This window comes from Ochotona curzoniae, unplaced genomic scaffold (genome assembly GCF_017591425.1).
Source record: "Ochotona curzoniae isolate NIBS_2020 unplaced genomic scaffold, NIBS_Ocur_1.0 contig_2723, whole genome shotgun sequence".
NCBI classification, from domain to species: domain Eukaryota; kingdom Metazoa; phylum Chordata; class Mammalia; order Lagomorpha; family Ochotonidae; genus Ochotona; species Ochotona curzoniae.
In genome coordinates this window covers 16,125,237-16,132,411 of record NW_024465573.1, presented here as the reverse complement: position 1 = coordinate 16,132,411, position 7,175 = coordinate 16,125,237, and the positions used below count along the sequence as shown (strand labels likewise).

At 43.2% G+C, this 7,175-nt stretch overlaps 1 pseudogene; it reads right to left on the bottom strand.

The window, feature by feature from the left end:
- Window positions 1-2,080: 2,080 nt before the first annotated feature.
- On the bottom strand, window positions 2,081-2,170 carry LOC121154329 (annotated as a pseudogene).
- Window positions 2,171-7,175: the final 5,005 nt, after the last annotated feature.

Genomic DNA, 7,175 nt, shown 5'->3' with positions numbered 1-7,175 from the left:
CTGCAAAGAAATTAACGTAAATGATGTAAGCAGAGTCTGTTTGTAGCAATACACATGTATATTCTTATTTCTCTTGTAAATTAGTATCCTAATATAATTCATTTTGAGGCTGATGTTGTACCCAGAGAAACAACATAGAATGCTCATAGAATGATGGCTATGTTTTGGAAGGTGAGTAACCACAGACGAGATGAGGCTGCAGAACTCTTTCTGATATCAGAGGGTGATAGAAGGATTGGCCAAAGATGGAAAAAACCAGCGCCACCATCCGCACTCAGCTATCCCTCTCTCCACCCTGTTCCTTCTGTGTATATATTATTTCTTCCTGGAATAAAATCCTGTCTAGCTCTTTTATTAGGGAGACATGAGTGGAAACTTTATTTTCTCTCACATCGTATCTATTTCTCCTTATTTTGCTCACACAAATGATTAACCATCTAGTTTGGGATAGAATTTTAAGATAACAGAGCTTTGAAACTTATGCCATGGATTCTGACTAATAATTCCTGTAGGAAAATTTACTCAATGTTTCCTTTTAGGACAGGTTTTTTTTTTTTGGTTGTCTTGACTTTTTTTTTTTTTTTAATTTTAGGTGTTCTATAATTCTTCATCCTGTTGTTGTTTTCATTAATCTAAAAAAAAAGTGTTTCTCAATAGCTACTGAAACATTATCATCATTTTGTCCTTTAGAAATAAAAAAAAAGATTTATTTTTACTGATTTGAAAAGCAGAGTTACAGAGAGGGAAAGACAGAGATCTTCCATCCACTGGTTTCTTCTCAAAATGACCACAAGCTGGAACTGGGGCAGATGGAAGCCAGGAGCCAGGGGCTTCGCTCAGGTTTTCCATGTAGGTGTCCCCTGTTACATTCCCAGGTGCATCAGCAGGGAGCCGGTTTGAAAGTGCAGTAGTCAAGAATGGAACCTGAACCTGTGTGGGATGCAGGTACTGTAGAGGGTGACTTAAGCTGTTACTCCACAGTGTGAACCCCTAGAAATTCTTTCATTGTTGTTGTTGTTAGCTTTTTTTGTCTTTTTAAGCATTTACTTATTTTTATTGGAAAGGCAGATTTACCGAGAAGAAGAGGCAAAAGAAAAGATCTTCCATTCACTGGTTTACCCTGCAAATGGCTGCAATGGCTAATCTGAGCCAATCCAAAGCCAGGAGCCAGGAGGTTCTTCTGGGTCTCCCATGTGGGTGCAGGGTCCCACGGCTGTGAGCCATCCTCCATTGCATTCCTCATCCACAAGCAGGGACCTGGATGGGTAATGGAGCAGTCGGGACATGAATACTGGGACCCAGGTGCTTGCAAAGGGAGGATTAGCCAACTGAGCCATCACAATGGGCCCTGCTCCTAGAAATTCTTGTTAGACAGATAGTGGACATCTTCATTGTTTTCTCTATATCTTGTAAACTAGTTTTTATTTCTTAAGCTATTGGAGATTCACATGTGTACATTACTTCAAATCTATATTTCAGATTAAGAATTCTTTAGCTCTATTTCATATTTTTATTTTTAGAAATTTTAATATTTATTTATCTATTTTAAAGATTTATTTATTTTTATTGCAAAGTCAGATATACAGAGACAGACAGGAAAATCTTCTGTCGGCTGATTCACTCCCCAAGTGGCTGCAACAACCAAAGCTGAGCCAATTCAAAACCAGAGTTAGGGAGCCTCTTTCGGGTCTCCCATGTGGGTACAAAGTCCCAAGGCTTTGGGCCATCCTCCACTGATTTCCCAGGCCACAAACAGGGAGCTGGATGGGAGGTGGGACCAACAGGATGAGAACTTGTACCCATATGGGATCCCAGGGTGTGTAAGATGAGGGCTTTAGCCACTGAGTAACCACCAAAATTACATACTTCTTTATTTGATTTTTAATTCTTCATGACAGCCATGTCACATTTTGCATTACCTTTCTGTATCTTTGTATAGATTTAAAACTCATGCCACTAAATATTACTATTAATCTATAAGTCTCAACCTATTTCTATTTATGCTATTGAAGATTTCTCATTTCTATATAATGTTTTAAATTATATTGTACTTCTATATATTTTCTGTTATTCAGCTTTTTAAGGTTCATAGACAAGAATTATTTTATTTATTATTTTAAGCCTGTATGTTGTACTACACTTGATCTTAGCCAAAAGGCTGAGAAGCGATAAAAATCCTCTATGTTGTTAGAACTTGATGTTCACCATTGGATTTTTAATTTGTTGGCAAGTATCTGTAGTTGCTAGATGTCCTAGTATTAAAATGTATTCAAAGTAGTGTGCATTTAATTCTTTATCCAAAGTCAAATACCTGTGTGTGTGATAATTCACAATTAAAGGCCATTTCATAGGAAAAGGCAGGTGTCCCAGCAAAGTGAATTCATTAAGATTTGCATCTGCTTGGGTCTGGCTGCGTGGCTTAGCAGCTAAAGTCCTCGCCTTGAAAGCGCCCCAGGATCCCATATGGGCACCGGTTCTAATCCCGGCTGCTCCACTTCCCATCCAGCTCCCTGCTTGTGGCCTGGGAAAGCAGTCGAGGACGGCTCAATACTTCGGGACTCTGCACCCGTGTGGGAGACCCGGGAGAAGTTCCTGGATCCTGGCTTCGGACTGGCATAGCATCGGCCATTGCGCTCACTTGAGGAGTGAATCATCGGACTTTCCAATAAATAAATAAATCTTAAAAAAAAAAAAAGATTTGCATCTGCTTGTATGAACATGACATGGTATAAGAGTCATGAATCACTTTGATTGTTTCAGACCAAAGAGAAAGAAACAAGAGTAATAATGAATGATGGGTTTATTCCAAACGGAGGTTTAAAGTATAAATGAATGAAAGTTTTACAAGTTGCACAAATGAAGCCAAGTGCTGGAAGAATTGAACTGAGTCATCATGAAGCAAATGTTATAAAAGTATAAAAAGCATGTTGTCACGTATAAGATAATGTGTTACATAAATTTCCTTTTTTGTTCATGCAAGCTGCAACAGTTTATGACTATATTACATAGTAGTAAAGGTACCATGAAGGAATTTCTGAGGATTTTTTTAATCCATCCATATTGAATTCTGAATATACAGTTAAGTTGAATCTTTCATTAAAGTAGAGCATTGGTGGTTTAAAAAAAAACACAAAGTTCATTATTTTCTTTCAGCAAAACAACACCTTATTTCATCAATACTTTCTTTTATATATTTATTTTCCCCTCCCTCATCATCACATACTTGTTAATAAATTAATTTTTACTTCTTTTGATTTTCTTTTTATTTTTTGATTTTTCTAAATTATTCATGTATTTTAACAAATCTACATGAGCAGTGACTTATGCCTAAAATATTTGTATCTGTTTAAGTAACATGTAAATACAGACAGTTTAAGTCATTCAAGATCCAAGCAGTGATATGTAAGATGAAACTCTAGAGTACAAGACAGAATACACATGTGGCTCTGGACCTTTCTTTCAAAGGAAAATGTTTTGGCTATTTATTTGAGAGAGAGAAGGCAGAGAGTTAGCACATTGCCATTTGCTGGTTCACTTCCCCAAATGCCTGCAACATCTGGGGCTGAAGTAGGGCCAGACCCAACAACAAGCTGGGAATTCATTCTGTCTCGAAGAACTCGATTTACTGGGCCGTTACAGCTGCCTCCCAGGATCTGCTCTTGGAGGGGGCAGAAATCAGGAGCCAGAGCTAGGACTGAAACTCAGGCATTCCGGTGTGGGGCAAAGCCATCTTAACTGCTGGGCTAAAAGCCCACTCTTCTGAATTTTCAATTTGGTTAAACCATATGATCTGTTAAAATTTTATCTACACACTGAATGCCTGTCTGGCAGGGCTAGGTACCATTACTTGACTGGGTGGTGGAATAGTGGACTCTTCTCATTTGGCTGGGTCAAGACACTAACCAGCACGCGAGAGAACTTGGTCCAGGGGTAAAGTCTGTGGGGGAAGTATGGGCCGAACCCTGTGGAAATACAAGTCCCACAAGTTAGCTCACGAGCTGGGGTGGTGATGGGCTAAGCTAGGAGTGACCATGGCACCTGCCATTACTTACGGGTAAAGGAACTGATGGCAATCTGGGCAGGTCAAGGCAGCACCACCCAAAGCTTCATCCTAAAATAGGATGTTGGGTGGGCTGAGCTGCACCTGGAAGGGGTGGACCAGGCAGGACCAAGCAAATCTCAACTCACAGGAAAGAACAGAAATCAGGATGCAGCACATGTCATTCCAACCTAGGCTCTTACCCCAACTGGTCTTCATGAGGCAGGAATACTACGACACAGTAGCAAAGGGAAAGGCTGAGACAGGTGAGGGGCTAAGCCAACTGGATCAGAGCACCCAGTGACTTGCGAGCAATCTAGGGTTGAGAATAGACTGTGGGGAAGCTGTGAGAGTACACCTTTGCTGACTTGGGATTCCCACGGGATGGTGCGAGGGCTGGAGTGGGGACTGCGATCTGGTCTGGGTATGGCTGCAATCTCCCTAGGCACAAATGTGGACTGGGACTGGGCGCAACAAGCTGGACTAGACGCCAGAACCATCTGGAGCTCTGGAGAACCTGGGTAGATGTAGGACGGACTAGGCGGGGTCTCTGACCCTACTGAGCCATGTGTGAGCAGTGTCTGGGTATGGACAAGCCTTGGCTGGGGTGAAGCATCTAACACCAAGAATCAGAGTGGATTGAAGGCCAGCAATGAGGGCTGGCCCATGGAACCACCAGAACGTGCAAGACCTGGCATAGGGAGAGGTTCTGAAGGAGGAGCTTGGAAACTCCTCTGTCGGAACACAGCCCCTTCAGGTGAGTGCAAGAACCACAATATGGAGCAACCCGGACCACCAGGCCGGAGGAAGATACCCACCAACACACATAAGGCATAGGTGGGGGACAGACCATGCTGAGCCAGTTCACATCAGCTGCGGGCGAGTCCAAGCACCAGCATAGAGTGTGGGTCAAGCCAGTTTTGGTTGCAACACAAACCAGTGCACATTAAGGAATGCCAAGGTGAGGTAAGCTGTACTAGATGCGTTTGCAACGCCCAAACAGCACATGTGAGAACCAGGGGGAAGGAGGCAAAGCCAGCAGGGGAATGTGGACTCCCCTGCTGGACACCCACTCCCATTGGAGAGCATGATTTGGGATGGGGGCAGACCAGACCAGGCAGGGCTACAACATCTATAGACCTAATGTGAGCTAGATTGAGGAAGGGCCAGATTGGGCTGACTGTTCCGACTGGTGCAAGTAAAAACTAGAGTGGGTGAGGGTTGGTTGGGCTTTGCCACAGCATCAGTTGGCAGAGGCTGGCACTGGGGGCTAAATCTGTTAAGTTAAATCCCAGAGCCACCTGGAGAGTGCATAATCTGGAAGTTGGAGAGGCCTAGTAGGGAGATAGTGGGCACCTCCCTCATGGGTAACCACTCTTACTGGAGAGCACAAAAACCAGGACAGGGGCAGGGGTGGCTAGACAGAAAGGCACCTGCCAGTACGTGTTTGGGCTGGATAGTAGGTTGGTTGGGTTGAACTATGCTTCAATGCCCATTGACAAGTACCAGAGCTAAATGGAAAGTTGGACAGACTTAACAAGTCTGTGGTACATACTGGCATGCATGGGAACCAGGGTAGGGGGCAGGCCTGGTGAGGGTTATGGGGAGTCGCCCCCACTAGGCTGCAGCTCCCACTGGTTTGCGTGAGGACTGAGTATGAAGTGGGTAGGATCAAGCTGGACTACAACATCCATTGGTTCAAATGGAAGACAGGGCAGCTGGAAACAGAACTGACCCAGCAACTGCAACCACCAACATGTGCATAAGCTGACTGGGGCGATGGACTGTGCCAGACCATGTACTGGCAAACTCACACAAGAATCAGGTTTGAGATCATCTCAGATGAAGTTTCTTTGGAGATCCCTCCAACTGAACTGCTGATCTCAGAACCCCAACCACGAAGAGATTATGTCAACCTATGGATTCTGAATAGGTTTCATAGTGACTAGAATGGCGAGATGGGCAGCAATTTCAGACCTGTTAAACTATCAAAACTGCTTGAGCAGGACCCTCAAAGCATGCCTCACATCGGAGTCCGGGGTTGGATGGGAGGCTGGGCAGGGCTTTTCCCTTTGTTTCTCCCCTGACCCCAGATACAGGGGAAAAATGATATTAGTGTGGAAACAATGGTATTATCCACTTTCCTGTAGCCCTTGACCCTTTGTACCCTAATCAACTAAGTAAGATTATTTTAAATAAATAAATAAATAAATAAATAAATAAAAATTTTTACCTACAGAAATTGAAATGATGCATAATAAATATGCAGCCCTGGGTAATAAACTTCCTTGAGTCTACTTTTTCCCGTTTCTAAAATCGAGAAAAATAGTTCTGTCACAACAATGGTATATATATTCAAATAGGATTTCTTTTTTTTTTTTAAAGATTTATTTTTATTATTTTTTTTTATTGGAAAGGCGGATATACAAAGAGGAGAGACAGAGAGGAAGATCTTCCGTCCGATGATTCACTCCCCAAGTGAGCGCAATGGTCGATGCTATGCCGATCCGAAGCCAGGAGCCTCTTCCGGGTCTCCCACGCGGGTGCAGGGTCCCAAAGCTTTGGGCTGTCCTCGACTGCTTTCCCGGGCCACAGGCAGGGAGCTGGAAGGGAAGTGGGGCTGCTGGGATTAGAACCGGCGCCCATATGGGATCCCGGGCGTGCAAGGCGAGGACCTTTAACCACTTGCACCACCGCGCCGGGCCCCAAATAGGATTTCTTTTACAAATCTCATAGATGGGGTCAAATTTTCCCTGTCAGGGAAATAGTCCAAGAAATTAGTATCTTTTATAATCAGACAACTCCCCTTCCTCCCTTATCATCACATTTCCTCTGGGACACTAGAAGTATCCTGGTCATCTCAACCATTAGGCAAGAAGAAAGAATTAGATAAAAGAATTTTCTCAAAAATAGAAAAGAGACATCATTGCTTTCCCCATGCTACCCACAAGCCTCAAAGATGGTTTTACAATCTTTGGGAGTTTATATTCCTATTTTTAAAATAAGATTTCTTTCTTTCTTTCTTTGAAAATCAGACTTACACAAAGAGAGGGTAGACAGAGACTGAGAGAGACAGAAGGAGAAAGAGGTCTTCTGTTGGCTCACTCCCCCCAAAAACACAGCAGCCATTGCTGCA